At 40.1% G+C, this 20,758-nt stretch overlaps 1 protein-coding gene and 1 long non-coding RNA gene across 2 annotated transcripts in view; one reads left to right on the top strand and one right to left on the bottom strand.

Moving 5' to 3' along the window:
• The window catches only part of LOC140463893 (uncharacterized), a 48,107-nt gene extending 31,125 nt beyond the window's left edge, over positions 1-16,982 (top strand). The window contains exon 3 of the long non-coding RNA XR_011954805.1: positions 16,617-16,982. This is a non-coding gene — a long non-coding RNA (uncharacterized lncRNA). The remainder of the gene's footprint in view (positions 1-16,616) is intronic.
• Positions 1-20,758, bottom strand: part of cox10 (cytochrome c oxidase assembly factor heme A:farnesyltransferase COX10) — a 144,587-nt gene that overhangs the window by 62,053 nt on the left and 61,776 nt on the right. The gene's annotated exons all lie outside the window — the stretch shown is intronic.

Below are 20,758 nucleotides of genomic sequence, written 5' to 3'. Positions count from 1 at the left end.
GGGCGCTGCCAGGAATGGAAGGTTTGAGTTATCAAGAAAGGCTGGATGGGTTGTAACTTCTTTCACTGGAACATAGGATGTTGAGAGGTAACCTTACACAGAGTGATAAAGATGGGTATAAATGGGGTTAATGGTTGGTGTCTTTTCCGTAGGATTGTGGTATATTTCAAGTTGAGAGGAGAGAGACTTAAAAAAAAAATGCGGGGCAAATTTTTTTTTCACACACAGGATGGTTTGCGTGTGGAATGAACTTGCTGAGGAAATGGTGCATGTGGGCACTTACAACATTTAAAAGATATTTAGATAAGTGCATGATTCGGAAAGGTTTGGATGGATATGAGCCAGATTGGGCATGGACTGGTTGGCTTGAAGGGTCTGTTGCTGTGCTGTATGACACTACCATCTTTCTGACTATGTAGCTGCAACACACTTTTCTGGATCCCCTATTCTTGAACATCCCTTCTTCCTCTTTAAAAGCTAGACAGAATTGACTACTTTACCATGATTTTGTTTCCATGTTTCTAGGACTTCTACTAGGGGTTCATCTACAATCCAAACCAGTGTTGCCTATTTGCTTACACATCCATTCATCATAGCACATATTGGCTGAAAGAAAATTACACGTGGATTTAAATGTTAACTATTCAGTTAATGCCGAAGTCTTCAATTAAGTCTTTCCCCAGATACTGGATATTTAGATACGCACACTGATAAAACAGATTCCACAAGTGCAATTTATACAAGCATTCTCCTTTACTTAAGTAAAACAAAGAATTGCAGGTGCTGGAGATCTGAAACATATATGAATTAAAATTGCTGGGGTAACTCAGCAGGTCTGGCAATATGTGGAGACAAAAGAGTTAACATTAACAGCATTCTGTTCTGAAGAAGGGTCACTGGGTTCGAACTGTTAATGTTGACTCTCCATTATTTCACTGCTTTTGGAAATTACAGCATAATAAAGTATTTTAAAACACTTATGCCTTATCAGGAGGCAGTCGAAGAAATGGATCTTAACATCGATCTTAATGCCCAAATAAACAGCTGACTTAAAAATGCAAGCACCAATTCTTCTGCACAAGACTCCATGTAATTGTTAATGTTTCTAAAGCGATGTTTATGCTTCTTAATTCAAGAATCAACTATTACAGTCCTTTCTAGAAAATCTCACGACACAAGCATTTAAGAGTGCTTTTAAAAATCTTTGAAAAACAATTGCATTGCAGTGTCACAACATATCTTATTCATGATAATCTACCACAGGATCTCATTGATTAGTTTTAAACAGAAGTGAAACCCAATTAGCAATTTGCATGCAATTAGCATATGTTTAACAAAATCGTTGTCCTTCCCAACAAACACATTTATATTGATTTCTAGATGGGGTTGCAAATATTGGAGGTGTGACAAATGAGATTTAGTAACTGGTGCACGGAATTGTTATAGCTGGTACAACACACCGGTTGCCACTCAAACATATGGCAAATGATGCATGAAGAAATTGCCCTTGACCAATACATTAGCACCATCATACAATAGATTAATTATGTATTCAAAATGTGTTTGGAGATTGCATTTAATATGATTAGTGAAGCTGTCAGAATTACTCAAAGTTGACCTGCGCTTTTAAAATTGCTGCAAATTGTCTGTGTACAGATTAACTTCCTCGCACAAAAGTGACATACAAAAATAACCATAACATGGACAATAAAAACAGTAACATGACATTTCATTTGAGAGCAAAAGTAGGGCGGAAAGATCTAAAGAGAAAGGTCAGCCAATAATTGAAGGAATAGGTTGACATTTTGTCTCTGCCTTTGTCTGTGACTACAAGGACAGACAAATCAGAATATAATCTTCTGTGTGTTTTAATAGCAGTACTGTTCTATATGTTGTTTTATCTGGAGGCACTCCTTTAGAACAGGTTGAAGCACTCTTATGCAGGTTTATGTTCTTTCTCAGAAAATCAAGTTTGATGTGTCGTTTCCCTTTGGGGGAAAGACAAGTACACTTCCTATGGGGAAAAGGAAATAATCTAACAACAGAACACTTTGAATATAACTACAGTTTATCACCATGAATTGTAAATTTGTTTGTGTTACTAAATCTGCACAGTTTTATCAAATGTCAGTTCTTAGAGGCAAAGATAAATTGACAAATAAATGCTACATAGCCTGAGAAATGAGTCTGTGATTAAATTCAAGCTCACAGTAATACTGTGCATTCCAGTTAAAAAGGCAGTGTTATCGGAGGGTTTCAAGTCAATTAGATTTAAAATCAGTTACACTACATATATTGTGGGAATTGCGTTGCTGTTCTTTAGAATCCTATTATTACACAGCATTTCTTAGAACTGTACAAATCTTGTCAGAACAAGCACCTTTGCTGAGAAATATTATGACATATTTTTAAAGACCAAAACTATCATTTTTAGCCCCAGAATAAATCTTTAACCTCATAATTGACTCTAATCCCCTTCTCAACCACAACCTCAGACTGATTGCAATTTCAACTTTTTGCAATTGGATCCTGAGCGCAGTTTCTAGTCAGGTATCCTCTGCATCACAAAGCTTAATTCCACCTCAATATCATCTGGTTCTGTCCTCACTTTAATTTGTTACCAAAATCTTTACACATCTTTGTCAGCCTCGAAATCTCTGATGCTGTCCTGATCAGGTCACCCAAAACTTTGAATTGTTTAATCCATCCTGCACCAATCTTTTCTTGAGCATAACTGCTGACCCAACTGATCAGCATTCTGTTGCCTCAATGCCTTGAATTTAATATTCTTTTGTTTGTTTTTAAATTCCTTCATGCCAATTGGATAAATACTTGAAAATGAAAAAGTTCCAAGGATTATAGGGCAAGTACAGGGGAGTGAGACCAGCTGGATTGCTTTGAATGACCTAGTATAAATTAAACAGGATGAAAAAATCTTCCTTCTGAGTCATACTATTTCAAAATAAAAATCTGGTCAATGCAGTTTGTAATTTTATTTTGCAAAGGAAGGAGAACAAAATATTTCAAGTGGACATCTACACTAAAGAAAAAGGACAAGACTCAGCAAATGTTTGCTCTATGTTCTTTTTTTAATTTGCAGCAGCTTTATGCAGACTGAGTCTGACAGCATCAGAGATGAATTAAGTAATGCTTGGTTTAATCCATTAAATAAACTGCAGATTCTCCTGCCAACTCTCTTATCTGCCTCTTCACATCTATTCTTGAGGTGCTTCATCATCAGACGTTAACTTGAAATGTTTGGGTGCTTCATCAAATAGGTCAGACCCTGAAAGGGACTATACTCAATTCCAACTGAAACACTTCAGCATAAATATTGACATATTTACACCCTGATCATTAGCCTTGCGAACTGCCCTTGATTTCTTTACAATTCCAGTATCCCATTAACTGAGTGAACACACAGATGACTTAAGAGCAATTGAGATTTAACAATGCAAATATATTAACTCAAATTGCTCTCATGAGGACTTTATTGTTACAAACTTCCAAAATACTCGGTGTTATAAACTAGGAGGACTCTCATATTTAAATGCAACCTGCAAAACATAATACAATGAATCATTTTTTAGTATTAAAATAACTCAGTTGGAGACTTACCATAAATAAAGGGTTCAAAGATCATCTTAGATTACATTACTGATATCAATGAAACTAAACCAAAAACAATAATTTGTTTCAAACCAATTATCTGTTGTAAAGCAAAACTTAATCTGAAAGAAACGAAAGTGGCAAAGACATGGTAAATATCCTACAAAATAATGTTAAATTGGTAATTATGGAGTTTGCAAATGATAATTCTACATTATACACTGGTGTTTAAAGACTGCAATGATTCTGCTAATACTGATGAGCAGCTAAACTGGAGTAATTTAGTTTGGGTAACTTTAAACGTTACATGCATGACACGTCATTTTTTTTAAGATAAGTTTCTTTATATCACCAAGCTGAATGAAGAGACAGGACTACAGAACCAGCAGTAATATGTGGAGCAAAATACATATCAATATGTTCATTGGTGTCATAAGCCAGACTGTTGACTGCTGTGTCTCCACCTTTTTCTGTTCACTGCTCCCCTTACATATTCCATGTAAATCATCTGCATTCATTTTACTATTTTTGTCATTTTTCTTTGACATTTTGCATTGATATTTCTTTGTGATAATTATCTCTACCATCTGATCCAGCACGTGACCAAAGTATTGGGTTTTTCTCTCCTTAGTATTGCTTACTAAACTTCCTCTTTGCTCTAACCAGTTCCAGCATTTCTTTCTGAGCCTTCTGCTATGTTGGATATTTGGAAAGAAACAGGGCGTTGGTTAGCTCTGTTGGCTGAATGGCTGGTTAATGAAGCAGAGTGATTGCAACATCTTGAGTTCAATTACCACACCAGCTGAGGCATGAAGAAGGTCCTGCCTTCTCGACATTGTTTTTCGCCTGACGCATGGTAATCCTCAGGTTAAACTCATCATCAGTCTTCTCTCTCTAATGAGAAAACAGTTCTATGGAGGCTTTACTTATGTTTTGAGCAAACTCCCACATAGCCACATCTCAAATGTTTATCAAGTCTCTTTGTTGTCCATGTCTGTGATGCATATAACATTGATGACAAAATTTCTCAGCTTCATCTCTTAAGATTAATGTTCAATTTACTTGATAATATCATACGCTTCATTTTGATAAAACTGTCACTATCTCAGTTTGCCTTCAGATCGCACAACTTTTTTACTTGTTCCATGTCTTTCATTTACCAATTTTTAATTCTGGGTTCCTCTATTTGTCACCATTGTCTTTGCCATATTTATTCTTCCACAGTTCTTGCTTTCACCTTATTTACAATTTCTTGCAGTGCCTCTTCTGACTCTATAATCAGTGCAGTAATATCTGCTCATCTCAAGTCATTGATGTTCAACCTCCAAAGTTAGATAGATCTTCTATTCCTCTAAGAGATGGCAGTATCCCTTTACCAACTCACTTTTAATTCACATGTGCAAAGTCTTTGATCCAATTCCCTTAGAGGCAGTTCTAAGAGTGCCAGGATGTCTGGCACTCCTGTTCTTATCTCTCAGCCAGGACTCCATGATTGACCCAGACTAAAAGCCCCAATCAGGGAACTCGTTCTATAATGTCTATCTGGTTGACCTCGTTACAATCACTGAATCCCTCTCCCTCAAGTCCAAGGACACAGGCCGGTTCATTTTTTTTGTAGCTTCTACTGGGGTATTTTAGCACCGGGTCAGGTTCCTCAGACTCAGCCTTGGATCCAGGCAGGGTGTAACACACAGTAGCTCGCCCTTTCCTTCCGGAGCATCCTGGAAGAAATTCCCTCTCTTCTTCAGGCAGCAAAGGCTTCAAGGCAGTGACATCCATTGTGTCCATCTCAGATTCTGAGGTCTCTTCAATAGAGCAGGAAAACACATGTGTACTGCCAGCCTTTTTGATTGTTCAGAGGAGCCGGGCATGTTTTGCTCCTGGCCCATTTGCGAGTTTGCAGCTGTCAAATGGTCCAAATATTTGTTCTACCCCGTTGCACCTACCCGAATTTTATACGTCACTGGACCTGACCTCACGCAATCATGCCTCTTACAAATGCAGGACCACTCCTGTGGTTGCTACAACCTTACCCCCAAAGTAAACTGTGTCACTCAGTTAGTGGAGTCTTGTGTCCGGCAATGGCATTCCTGATGCAATTTGCCCCTTTCCCAAATCCCATAGGTGTGGGAGAATCAGATTTAACCTGGTGCAGAGTATTTTCCCCATCAGTAACTCTGCTAGAGCTGTGACAATAAACAATAGATAATAGGTGCAGGAGTAGGTCATTTGGCCCTTCGAGCCAGCACCACCATTCAATATGATCATGGCTGATCATCCACTATCAGTATCCTGTTCCTGCCTTATCTCCATAACTCTTAATTCCACTATCTTTAAGAGTTCTATTCATCTCTTTCTTGAAAATATCCAGAGACTTGGCCTCCACTGCCTTCTGGGGCAGAGCATTCCATACATCCACCACTCTCTCGGTGAAGAGGTTTCTCCTCAACTCTGTTCTAAATGGCCTACTCCTTATTTTTAAAACTGTGTCCTCTGGTTCTGGACTCACACATCAAGGGAAACACGCTTCCTGCCTCCAGAGTGCCCAATACTTTAATAATCTTATATGTCTCAATCAGATCCCCTCTCAACCTTCTAAACTCAAGTGTATACAAGCTCAAGCACTCCAATCTTTCAACATATGATAGTCCCACCATTCCGGGAACTGACCTAGTGAACCTATGCCGCACTCCCTCAATAGCCAGAATATCCTTCCTCAAATTTGGAGACCAAAACTGCACACAATACTCCAATTGCGGTCTCACCAGGGCCTTGTACAGCTGCAGAAGGACTTCTTTGCTCCTATACTCAATTCCTCTTGTTTTGAAGGTCAGCATGCCATTAGCTTTCCTCATTGCCTGCTGTACCTGCATGCTTGCTTTCATTGACTGATGTACAAGAACACCTAGATCTCGTTGTATGTTCCCTTTACCTAACTTGACTCCATTTAGATAGTAATCTGCCTTCCTTTTCTTGCCACCAAAGTGGATAACCACACATTTATCCACATTAAACTGCATCTGCCATGCATCCATCCACTCACCTAGCCTGTCCAAGTCACTCTGTATTCTCATAATATCCGCTTCACATTTCACCCTGCCACCCAGCTTTGCGTCATCAGCAAATTTGCTAATATTAGTTTTAAATGCCTTCATCTATATTATTAACGTATATTGTGAACAGCAGCAGTCCAAGCACCGAACCTTGTGGTACCCCACTGGTCACCGTCTGCCATTCCAAAAGGGACCCGTTTATCACTACTCTTCGCTTCCTGTCAGCCGGCCAATTTTCAATCCAAGTCAGTATTTTGCCCCCAATACCATGTGTCCTAATTTTGCTCACTAATCTCCTACGTGGGACTTTAGCAAAGGTTTTCTGAAAGTCCAGGTACACTATGTCTATTGTCTCTCCCTTGTCCATCTTCATAGTTACATCCTCAAAAAATTCCAGAAGATTAGACAAGCACAATTTCACCTTTGTAAATCCATGCTGACTCTGATATCCTGTTACTGCTATCCAATTGAGTCGTAACTTTATCTTTTATAATTGACTCCAGCATCTTTCCAATCACTGACATCAGACTAACTGGTCTATAATTCCCTGTTTCCTCTCTCCCTCCCTTCTTGAAAAGTGGGACATTAGCCACCCTCCAATCTGCAGGAATTGATCCTGAATCAATAGAACATTGGAAAATGATTACCAATACGTCCACGATTTCTAGAGCTATGTCTTTAAGTACCCTGGGATGCAGACCATCAAGTCCCAGGGACTTATCAGCCTTCAGACCTAACGGTCTCTCCAACATCATTTCTTGCCTAATATAAATTCCCTTCAGTTCATTCATTACCCTAGGTCCTTCAGCCACTATTACATCTGGGAGATTGCATGTGTCTTCCCCAGTGAAGACAGATCAACTCTTCTGCCATTTCCTTGTTCCCCATAATAAATTCACCCGTTTCTGTCTTCAAGGGCCCAATTTTAGTCTTAACCTTTTTTTAAAACTATTCACATACCTAAAAAAGCTTTCATTATCCTCCTTTATGTTTTTGGCCAGTTTGTCTTCGTACCTCATTTTTTTCTCTGCGAATTGCCTTTTTAAGTTATCCTCTGTTGCTCTTTAAAAGTTTCCCAGTCCTCTGGCTTCCTGCTCATCTTTGCTACGTTATACTTCTTCTCTTTTATCTTTATACGGTCCTTAACCTCCCTTGTCAGCCATGGCCGCCCTGGTCTCTCCTTAGGATCTTTCTTCCTATTTGGAATGATCTAATCTTGCACATTCTGCATTATATCCAGAAATACCTGCCATTGTTGCTCCACTGCCATCCCTGCTAGGGTAATGAACCATTGAACTTTGGCCAGCTCCTCTCTCATAGCTCCATAGTTCCCTTTGATCAACTGCAAATACTGACACTTCCGATTCTCCCTTCTCCTTCTCAAATTGCAGATTAAAAATTATCATATTATGGTCACTACCTCCTAATGGCTCCTTTATTTCGAAGTCCCTGATCAAATCCAGTTTGTTGCACAACACCAGATCCAGAATTGGCTTCTCCCTGGTTGGCTCCAGTACAAGCTGTTCTAAGAATCCATCTCGGAGGCACTCCACAAACTCTTTCTTGTGGTCCAGTACCATCCTGATTCTTCCAGTCTACCTGCATCTTGCAATCCCCCATAAAAACTGCAGTAATACTTTTGCGACGGGCCAATTTCAATTCCTCATTCAACTTACACCCTACATCCAGACTACTGTTTGGGAACCTGTAGATAGCTCCCATTAGGGTCTTTCTACCCTTAGAATTTCTCAGCTCTATCCATACTGACTCTACATTTCCTGATTCTACATTCTCCCCCCTCGCAAGGGACTGAATATCATTCCTCACCAACAGGGTCACCCCACCCCCTGTCCCCGTAGCCGCACATTGGGTGGTCCTATAATCAAATAGGAACTGGGACAGTTTGGTATCTAGTGACGTTGTCGGCTGTTTCTTTAAGCCTGCCTTCAAGGTTTGACTGCTCTTTCTGCTAGACCATTGAAGGATGGATGGAATAGGCTTTCCTTACCTGTTGAAAGCCACTCAACTTTAGGAAATAGTCAAATTGCCTGCTAGAAAATGATGTCCCATTATCTGTGACCAACACTTCTGGGAGTCAGTGTGTGGCTTTTCAATTGTCTTCCCGTGTTTGACAAATTAACTCTGTGCAGGTCCAACCACTCTGAGGGGACATCCACAACAGCAAAGAACAATGAGCCAACAAAATGACTTGCACAGTCGACGTGTAACCAAATCCAGGGTTTACCTGGCCATTCCCACGAATGTGGAGGAGCTGCTGACAGTAATATGTGTCCCTGCTGGCTCTCTAGACATGCTACACAATGCAGCTATGTCTGCATCCAATCCTGGCCACCAGAGATAACTTCTCACCAAGATCTCACATTTTGGAAACCTCTGGATGACCTTGGAGAAGATTAACCAGTATCTTGTGAAACCTTTGTTTGGGGCAGTCACTCTTGCTCCCATAATAATATGCCATCCTCTACAGTGATCCGGTCTCACCAGGTCCAAAGAGGTTTCAATTCTGGTTGTAATGACTCTTTGGTTTCCCCCTTCATGACCAGCTATCTCAGTTTTGCCAGGACTGGATGCAAATTTGTATTCTTAATCTGTAAAGGCTTCCTGATATAGGTTCTCAGCCTAGTCAATGTCTTGCACAAATCTAAGGGGTGGAGTCAAGAGCAAATTTTGTTAAAGACTGGTTCTGTGATCACTGAAATGGCTCTGCTGGTATCAGCCTCCATTAGAACTGGGTGACCATTTACCTGTAATCAGAAATTTATTTTGATTGGTTCTGATTTGGATGTTGCTAAACAATTTAACTGTTCCAAATCCGACCTAGGTTGACTTCCCAGAGTGCACACTCTCTGGGATACAGGTCTATGAGTTCTCTTGTTCAACTTAAATCGAGTGGGACTCTTTTGCTTTTTCAAGTCCACATACTGGCAGCAACTGGAATGGTTTGCTGGCCCAGATCCTGGAGAAAATTTTAACCATTTGGATGAGGCTTGGTTTTGTTTTGGTGTTTTACTGTGGGCTGACCTAGAGTCCCTCTGTTCTGGATAGGTCCTGAGTGAGGCAATGCAATTACCTTCGCTTATAGTGGTGATCCCCAAGCTCAGTCGATTGGGAAGGGTGTCCACTTCCTTCAGAATACCCTGTGACTCATAGGCTTAATTTGCCGCACTTTCCTATGACAAAGCCAGCTGTGGTTGCTGTTTAATGTTCAGTTGGGCTTCAGCTAGGAGGCACCTTTGCATGGGTACATCACTAATCCCACATACCAAATGGTCTCTCAGTATCTCATTAAACCAAAGTTACATGTCTCTGCCAGTCTTAACCCAATCAAAAATCCAGATTATGGATTCCACTTGTTCTCGAATTATTGAGTAAAAATGATAAATCTCACAACTAGAAGAGACTTGGGATTGTAATATTCCTTAACAAAATCCATCAAACCTTGAAAGATTTTAGAATCTGTTTCCTCAGGGAAAGTTAAGCTCCTAATAAGTGAAAAAACTGCAGATCCACTAACTGTCAGGAGAATTATTCATTGCTTTTCATCTGTCCCAATGTCATTTGCCTGAAAAAAAGGCATTCTTTCCATATACTGGGCCCAGTCTTTGACAGCAAGATTAAAAGAGTCAACCTTCCCAAATTATGGCATGATGCCAGAAATGCTTAACCCCAACTCAAAGACAACTAGGGTGAGCAAACTTCTTCAGAAGCATGCTTTACTCCCATTGACACTAAAACAATTCCAGATGCCAGTATCCTGCCAACAAGGCACCATTTATTTTTACATGTAAAGTCCTTGACACTGATCCAGCTCTCTCAGACTCAGCTCTCAAGGGTCAGGTTGTCTGACATTCCTGTTTTTAACCTGTCAGCGAGGGGGTCCCCAACTAGACCAGATTAACAGGCACAATCAGGGAACTCATATTCTATGAGGTAGATCTGCCTTTTGCCAATATTTACTGGCATACAAATGTTAATTAAGTGGAATTCTCAAAAATACAGCAATGATTGGACCACCCTCAGATTTTCTTGACCAGAGAATATAGGATAATCAATTGTGCAGATTGTGTCTGCTGGAATCATCAGGTTTGAAACAGGTGCTGTTTTTAAACCAGTAAAAGTAGGATAATAATGTCATGTTATTCTGACTTTCAAGGGAAGGTGTTTAATCTTAAGTGTCTAGGATAACATTTATCCTTAGTTTACACTATTCAAACAGACAAACTGGTCATTTATTTAATTCATGTTTACAGGTGTGAATGTGCAAATTGCTTGCCACACTTGCATTACAGCAATGAGTACAGTTTTAAAGTACTTCATTGGTTGTAAAATGTTTTTAAATGTCTGAAGGTGCAGTAGGTTTTGGAGAAAACATACTTGCCTGTCAATTATCAAAAACTTGAAATTGTTTGTATTCTTCAATCTGTTACCATTACTTAACTGCTGCTTGGGGATGTTTCAGCTGATGTTATAATATCAGATCTCTAGGTATATGGCAAGATCTGTAGTTATGCAACCTGGATACTTTAAAGACCTTTGACAGAAAATTGTATCGTCTTACAAGTTTTCAGTTTGATTTTTCACCTGGGAATGAACTAACAGAACAAAATAAAAGTGAAAAGATCCCTTTAACTTGGACAATAAAAATGATGGGTAAAGTAATATGAGCTAAGAAATTGAGTAACTTTATGCTACTTTGCTTTCATTTGCAAGAGTTGTCACAATAAGATGAAAAACAGATGTGTTCAATTTCCAGTTATGTGAAAAGTAAACTCACTGATCAATGAACAATTAATGCTTAAACTGAATTTGATGGAAAAGTATTGAAACCTGTGAACAGTTTATAGAAAGATGCTCCACTAAATATTTTTGTTTTCTTTTAAATTGTAGTTATTCTTTGTTTAATACACCTTACATGCTCCTAAAATACAGTATGCTAAATTAAAATAACTTTTCTTTAAAAAAAATCGCTTAGACAGAGATTAGGTTGCATTCCTAACCTTGGATCCTAAACTTGTTTTCTGGAATAGAATATGCTAAGTACAATGAATACCTATTATTCATATGTACCTCACATGCATGATACTGTATCTAGACCTGGAACACATTAATTCTAAAGAGTTTGGAAGAAGCTTAATTGTAGAATGTCAGAAATACAGCATGGACTACCTACATGTATACTGATATAAACAAGTGTCTTGGAAGAGAATCTGTCATATTCTAAAATAGGATTTTTTTTTGACTGCCCACGTTGAACAGCAAGAAGAGCAAAGGTGTGCAACTCCCTCACCACTACTGCAGATTCTGGCACAACACTATCAGGCCAGTAAACCTATTCATCACATTTCAGCTCCTAATTAACTATGCACTTAGGTTAATTCACACACAGCTTTGCTGACACTCATAGTGGATGTGGTAATGTTCAATGAATAACGGTATGCTTCTTGATGCATGACTTATCAAATGAACCTTTTGATAAATGTGCACAAATCACACTAAATCTAAAATTGAAGCCAGATCAGCAGTGTCAGAAAGATCTCATTTTAACGCCATTGGAAGACGAATGTGGTTGAAACTAGGAATATCTGTATTGTATGGTCCTTAATGAAGATGACATGAAACAAAAGCTGAGATGGTCAACCCTATAAACTAGCCCATTAGGAATGGACATTTACAGGATTGAATAAACAGGAAGACAAGCTACACTTTAAATACAGCAAGACTCCATTTCAAATACAACACTTGATAAGTTCGTAACTTGAAACTTCCAAAGACTTTAAATCTCAGAACATACAAAATACACCTTTTAAACAATTTATTTTTAAGCAGTATATCATTCGCTAATGTTTGCACAACAGGTAAAAGCAATTATTAGCAAGCCATGGCACAATCAAAGAGTTCAGAATGATGCCAACTGCTATTGTCACAAATGAAGAATTTTTTTGCAACTTAGCTTCTGGCCATATAAACAAATTATCCTAAACCTGGATCCTATTGATGTGGAACCAAGAATTCAAGCCAAGAAACTGGACATGGTTAATACTGAAACATTGCTCCTGCCAACCAACACAATATGTGCTATATATTCTTTTATGAAAAGTGTACTGTTGCACGACTAACAAACCAGACTTCCTTTTCCAACATAAAATACATACCATCGCCTTATATTACTCGACATCAAACTGGAAATCATTTCCACTATAAATATCTCACACAAACATCTGCTTCTTCACTTTCTGGTACTGAATTCTATTATGTGACTGAATTTAACTCATAGCCTATTTAAACACAACAACTAAAATAATTAAAATTATTCTTCTGCAATTAATTTCTGTGAAGATATATTGTTCAGCTGAAATTATCTTTTAAATTTATTGCCAGCTACTTCGACAAGACTTGACATTCGACTTCTTGCTAAGGAGACAAATATTTTTCACTAGCCCACACAGGCTAAGTCATTCTAAATCTTCAAATAAAACCATTAGAAAGCCTTTTGAAACTTACCATTGTTACTGAACAAATTAAAGTTCTTAGCTTCTACACCCAATGTTAGCCAATGTCGTGAGTGCTCTCCATTCTGCAGTACGACATGAACGTGGCTAGTAAATGGTAGAACAATAGAAATAGAACAATACAGCACAGAACAGGCCCTTCGGCCCACGATGTTGTGCCGAACTTCTATCCTAGATTAAGCACCCATCCATGTACCTATCCAAATGCCGCTTAAAGGTCGCCAATGAATCTGACTCTACCACTCCCACGGGCAGCGCATTCCATGCCCCCACCACTCTCTGGGTGAAGAACCCACCCCTGACATCTCCCCTATACCTTCCACCCTTCACCTTAAATTTATGTCCCCTTGTAACACTCTGTTTCAGAAATGTTTCAGTAAGATTAGGGAGGGTGGTAAAAAAGGAGGGGGGGTGGCATTGCTAATTAGAAATGGTATAACGGCTGCAGAAAGGAAGTTTGAGGGAGATCTGCCTCTGGAGGTAGTATGGGCTGAAGTCAGAAATAGGAAAGGTGCAGTCACCTTGTTGGGTGTTTATTATAGGCCCCCCAATAGCAGCAGAGATGTGGAGAAACAGATTGGGAAACAGATTTTGGAAAGGTGCAGAAGCCACAGGGTCGTAGTCATGGGCGACTTCAACTTCCCAAATATTGATTGGAAGCTCTTTAGATCAAGTAGATTGGATGGGGCGGTGTTTGTGCAGTGTGTCCAGGAAGCTTTTCTAACGCAGTATGTAGATTGTCCAACCAGAGGGGAGGCCATATTGGATTTGGTACTCGGTAACGAACCGGGACAAGTGGTGGGCTTGTTAGTGGGTGAACATTTTGGTGATGGCGACCACAATTCTGTGACTTTCACCTTGGTTATGGAGAGAGATAGGTGCACACAACAAGGAAGTTTTTACAATTGGGGGAAGGGAAATTACGATGCTGTAAGACAGGATTTGAGGAGCATACGTTGGGAGCATAGGCTGTCAGGGAAGGATGTGGTGGAAATGTGGGACTTTTTCAAGGAGCAGATACGACGTGTCCTTGATATGTATGTACCGATCAGGCAGGAAAGAAATGGTCGTGTGAGGGAGCCTTGGTTGACGAGGGAGGTTGAATGTCTAGTAAAGAGGAAGAAGGAGGCTTACATAAGGTTGAGGAAACAAGGTTCAGACAGAGCAGTGGAGGGATACAGGATAGCCAGAAGGGACCTGAAGAAAGGGATTAGGAGAGCTAAGAGAGGGCATGAAAAATCCCTGGCGGATAGGATCAAGGATAACCCCAAGGCATTCTATGCGTATGTGAGAAACCTGAGAATGACGAGAACGAGGGTAGGTCCGATCAAGGACAGTGGTGGGAGACTGTGTATTGAGTCGGAAGAGATAGGAGAGGTCTTGAACAAGTACTTCTCTTCAGTATTTACGAACGAGAGGGACTGTATTGTTGAAGAGGAGAGTGTGAAACGGACTGATAAGCTAGAAGAGATATCTGTTAGGAAGGAAGATGTGTTGGACATTTTGAACAACTTGAGGATAGACAAGTCCCCCGGGCCTGACGGGATATATCCTAGGATTATGTGGGAAGCAAGAGAGGAAATTGCAGTACCGTTGGCAATGATCTTCTCGTCTTCACTGGCAACGGGGGTGGTACCAGGGGACTGGAGAGTAGCGAATGTTGTGCCCCTGTTCAAAAAAGGGAATAGGGATAACCCCGGGAATTACAGGCCAGTTAGTCTTACTTCTGTGGTAGGCAAAGTAATGGAAAGGGTACTGAGGGATAGGATTTACGAGTATCTGGAACGGCACTGCTTGATTAGGGACAGCCAGCACGGATTTGTGAAGGGTAGGTCTTGCCTTACAAGTCTTATTGAATTCTTCGAGGAGGTGACCAAGCATGTGGATGAGGGTAGAGCAGTGGATGTAGTGTACATGGATTTTAGTAAGGCATTTGATAAGGTTCCCCATGGTAGGCTTATGCGGAAAGTCAGGAGGCATGGGATAGAGGGAAATTTGGCCAATTGGATAGAAAACTGGCTAACCGGTCGAAGTCAGAGAGTGGTAGTAGATGGTAAATATTCAGCATGGAGTCCAGTTACAAGTGGAGTTCCGCAGGGATCAGTTCTGGGTCCTCTGCTGTTTGTAATTTTTATTAATGACTTAGATGAGGGAGTCGAAGGGTGGGTCAGTAAATTTGCAGATGATACGAAGATAGGTGGAGTTGTGGACAGTGAGGAGGGCTGTTGTCGGCTGCAGAGGGACTTAGATATGATGCAGAGCTGGGCTGAGGAGTGGCAGATGGAGTTCAACCCTGCCAAGTGTGAAGTTGTCCATTTTGGAAGAACAAATAAGAATGCGGAATACAGGGTTAATGGTAGGGTTCTTGGTCAGGTGGAGGAACAGAGGGATCTTGGGGTCTATGTACATAGATCTTTGAAGGTTGCCACTCAGGTGGATAGAGTTTGTAAGAAGGCCTATGGAGTATTATCGTTCATTAGCAGAGGGATTGAATTCAAGAGTCGTGAGGTGATGTTGCAGCTGTACAGGACTTTGGTTAGGCCACATTTGGAGTACTGTGTGCAGTTCTGGTCGCCTCACTTTAGGAAAGATGTGGAAGCTTTGGAGAGGGTGCAGAGAAGATTTACCAGAATGTTGCCTGGAATGGAGTGTAGGTCGTACGAGGATAGGTTGAGAGTTCTCGGCCTTTTCTCGTTGGAACGGCGAAGGATGAGGGGTGACTTGATAGAGGTTTATAAGATGATCAGAGGAATAGATAGAGTAGACAGTCAGAAACTTTCAAGAGTGAAATATAAAACTACTTGAACGTGAACAATGCAATAACTATTACTGACCATTGTTTTCCAAAGCAAACCTTTTGTTTCAGATTGTTTAATGAGTTCCTCCCCTCCCCCAAGTGCATGTGCTTACAACATAACTCTCAGTTCCATCCAGCAACAGCCTCATTCATTTGTGCAGTGAAATGCACGTCAGTATTTTGCATACTTATTAATTAAACAGGCGCAGGATTGTACCCTTTGGGGGTAGAACCCTGCATCAGGATCAAATAATGGTCAACCCTTGTAAATGTGTTGCTAGCATTTTCTCCAAATTGGCTAATTAGATAGGCATAACTGTGTGCCACCTGTAGTACTGGTTCACCAGTCTGCCATGATGAGGCAGCCTCCAGGCAGATGGTCGCGTCGCTGATGCTTTAATAGGCATTTACCTATTTCAGCTGGCTACCTGACACTCGTGGGTGAGTAATGCTACAACCCCCACCTCCCCTCCATGAAACTGACCCAAGGTGGGATGGTGCTGTCACATCAGCAATGCAACTGACCCCCATGTTTAACCCAAGCTAAAAATTCTATCTTAGGATTTCAGAAATGTACATGGGCATGCTTTAATTAATAAGCATTTTCTGCACAACTGCTCTGTCCAGGACCGTAAGAAACTACAGGAGTTGTGCACAGCCCAGACCATCACAGAAGCCAAACTTCCATCCATGGATTCCATTTACATGGCTTGCAACTGCGGAAAGGCTGACAACATCAAAGACCCATTACACCCTGGTAATGATCTCCTACAACCTCTTCCATCAGACAAAAGATACAGAAGCCTGGACAGAGACACCAGCAATTTCAGGAATACCTTCTCCCCGGCTGTTATTAGACTGATGAGTGGACTCGCTAGCCTCAAATAATGTTGATCTTGCTAACGTTGATCTCGCCTCGTGCAATGTAACCTATATGCCTCTGTCTAAGTCTTTTTACAGCCTCTGATCTGTACATTCTTGCTTACTGTGATCTGCCTGTACTGCTCATAAAGAAAGCTTTTCACTGTACTTCGGTATACGTGACAATAAATCAATAAAAAAACTTCATTGGTAGATCAGATATAAATTTTCCACATAAAAGCCTTTCCAAGTATACAGGCTTCTTCTCTGCCATATCCACCACTCTAACTGTATATCAATTACAGATAATTATATATAAGTAGAGGATATTTCACATCAGCACATAATCATTGGGATGGTGGGGGATGAGTTCGGAGTTGCATGCTTCGAATGTTTAGCTTTGTAAATAGAAGTATGGTTAAGTTAAGATTTGTTGCAGTAATATATTTTAGTAATTGCTTTTCTGGAATCAAACACTGCAAGGACACAAATTAAATACTAATAAGATTAAAAATAATAATGATACGGTTTGGATAAACATGCATTTTTTTTTAACTGAACAGTTCCTTATAATTGCACTTGTTAAGTATGTTTACTTTTTATCTCTTTCTAAGCTATCTTTTTTGAGGTCAGAGTTCAGGAGGCTCAGGAAGTGAACTAATTCCCTGAACCTAACAGCAGATTTGGGTCTTCAACAAATACATAGAGATTTCTGGGATGAGCAGGGAGATCTAGTTTATCGATACCAGTTCCTGAAACGTAGTATGATATCCATTTTAATTTTTAAAAAAGCACCAATTCTACAGTGTTTTTTAAAAAAAATCTTGCCTGCATATATCTTTAAAACGTTGAAAAGTGTTTCAATGAAATGTTGAAGAACAAAAGAGAATGCAAAAGGAATGATTAAAAAGTTTAACTGAAGTTGGATTTTAAGGAGAATCTTCAAGATGAAGTGAAGAAGCAGAGTGCAGGGAAGCATTTTGTAGATATTAAAGCCAAGGCAAATAACAATACTGTCCATATTATTCAATAAACAATAATCTTTTTTATGCTAACTGCAATGAGAAGGAACAAACTTGCAATCAAGTCTTTCACAGTCTCCAAATATCTCAGTTCTGAGTAGTCATTGAAATGATTTATTAACTATAGTCATTGTTGTAAAGTAGGAAAACAGTTCCATTTTAAAATGGAACATACAGTGAGATCCATTCCACAAAGGTAATTAGAAAGGCAAAAGAAATCAAAACATAATGTGAGAATGTTAAAATTAACAGTAACAGAATCATAGAGACACAGCACGGAAACAGGCCCTTCAGTCCAACTCAGCCATGCCGACCAGATATCCTAAATTAATCAAGTCCCATTTGGCAGCATTTGGCCCATATCTCTCTAACCCTTTCCTATTCATATACTCATCCAGATGCCTTTTAAATGTTACAATTGTACCAGCCATCACCACTTCCTCTGGCACCTTATTCCAAACATGCTTAAAATGTTGCCCATTATATCATTTAAATCTTTCCCCTCTCACCTATGCCCTTTAGTTCTGGACTCCCCTACCCTGGGAAGAAGACGTTGGCTATTAACCTTATCCATGCCCCTCATGATTTAAAAATCTCTAAGGCAACCATTAGTCTCTGACCCTCCAGGGCAAATAGCCCCAGCATACTCAGTCTCTCTCTATAGCTCTAACTCTCCAACCCTAACAATATCCTTGTAAATTTTTTCTGAACCTTCTCAAGTTGAACATCTTTCCTATAGCAGAGAGACCAAAACTGAATGCAGTATTCCAAAAGTGGGTTAATTGATGTCTTGTGCAGCTGCAATATGACATCCCATTTCCTCAATGCACTTAATAATAAAGGGAAGTGCATCAAATACCTTCTTCACAACCCTATCTAACCTGTGACTCTACCTTCAAGGAACTTTAAACTTGCACCCTAAGATCTCTTTGATTGGCAACTCTCTGGAGGACTCTACAATTAAGTGTGTAAGCCCTGCCCTGCTTTGCCTTACCAAAATGTGACACCTCAAATCTAAATTAAACTCCCCATCTGATCAAGGTACTCTTCACTGTCCATTTCACCACCAGAGAGTCATGGAGTGATACAGCACAGAAACAAACCCTTCGGTCCAACCAGTCCATGCTGACCATAATCCCAAACTAGTCCCAGCTGCCCTCACCTGGCCCATACCACTCCAAACATTTCCTATTCACGTACTTAGCTACATGTTCTTTAATGTTTCAACTGTGGTCTCATCCACTTCTTATTCTTCATGAACCACTGTAAAACAAATTGCCTCTCGATCCTTTTCTAAATCTTTCTGCATAAAAATATGCTTCCAGTCTTGAAATCCCACCATTCCACACCCCACACCCCCCACCCCCTTCCTCCTATATTCACATCCAAATCATTTATAAGAATGACAAAAAGCAGTGGACCCAGCACTATTCCTTGCAATACACTGGTGGTCACAGGCCTCCAGTCCAAAAAAAAACCCTCCACCACCACCCTCTCTTTCCTATCTTCAAGCCAATTTTATATCCAAAAAGCTAGGTCTCCTTGGATTCTATGTGATCTAACTTTGCTAACCAGTCTACCATGAGGAACCTCGTCCATATAGACAACATCTACCATGCTTCCTTCAATCTTCTTTGTCATCTCTTCAAAAATCTCAATCAAGTTGGCGAGACACGATTTCCCACGAACAAAGCTATATTTGGTTATCCCTTATCAGTCCTTTGCCTTTCCAAATATATATAGATCCTTTTCCCCAGAATCCCCTCCAACAATGTACCCACCACCACTGAGGGGCTCACTGGTCTATAGTTCCCTGGCTTTTCCTTACCATCTTTCTTAAAAAATGGCACCACAATAGCCATCCTCCAGTCTTCCAGCACCTGACCCGTGGCTAGCTATGATATAAATATCTCAGCAAGGGGCCCAGAATTCACTTCCCTAGCTTCCCACAAAGTTCTGGAATGTGAAGGGCAAGGTAAGTAGGTGTGAGGAATGCTGGGTGACTAGAGAAATTGAGGCTCTGTTCAAGAAAAAGGGGGCATATGGTAGATATAGACAGCTGGAATTGAGTGAATGCCTTAAGGAGTATAAAGGCAGTATAAGCATACTCGTGGTAAATCAGGAGGGAAAAAAGGAAGCGAGATAGCTTTGGAAAACAGAATTGAGGGAATCCAAAGAGATTCAACTAATACGTTAAGGGCAAAACAGTACCTAGGGAGACAATCAGGCCTTAATGATCGAAAAGACTATTTATGTGCGGAACCACAGGAGATAGGCAAGATACTAAATGAGTATATGTCAGTATTTACTGTAAAGAAGGACATGGAAGCTAAAGAACATGGAGAAATAAACAGTGATACCTTGAAACGTGTCCATGTTATCTTCAAAGAAGAAATGGGCTGAGGACAGTTAAGGTACAGTTCCACAAAAGGGAAAGGTAAGACAAAAAATGCAGAACACCCTGGCTAAAAGAAAAGTGATTAAGCTTAGGAAAAAAGTGTGCACAGGAGAGTATGAAGCTCAGTCACTGGAAATATTTAAAACTGATAATAAGCAAGTATTGAATAGGCTTCTGTTATTTAAAAGCTGATAAGGCACCAGACCTGGTAAGGAACTTCCAATGATATTGAAACGGAAAGTGAAAATTATAAGGGCACAAACAATAATTTGTCAATTTTTCCGAGGTTTAGGGATAATTTCAGAGAACTGAGAATTGCAACTGGAATCACAGAATCATAGAATCCCTACAGTGAGGAAGTAAGGTATTCAGCCCATTGAATTCACACCAACCCCCCCCCCCCCCCGCGAAAAGCATCCCCTAGACACCCATCCTACCCTATCCCTGTAACCCTGCATTTCCCATGGCCAATCCACCAAGGCTGCACA

This window comes from Chiloscyllium punctatum, chromosome 39 (assembly GCF_047496795.1).
Source record: "Chiloscyllium punctatum isolate Juve2018m chromosome 39, sChiPun1.3, whole genome shotgun sequence".
In the NCBI taxonomy this organism is placed as follows: Eukaryota; Metazoa; Chordata; class Chondrichthyes; order Orectolobiformes; family Hemiscylliidae; genus Chiloscyllium; species Chiloscyllium punctatum.
Note: the sequence above shows the minus strand (reverse complement) of the source record. Positions and strands in the feature narration are given on the sequence as shown.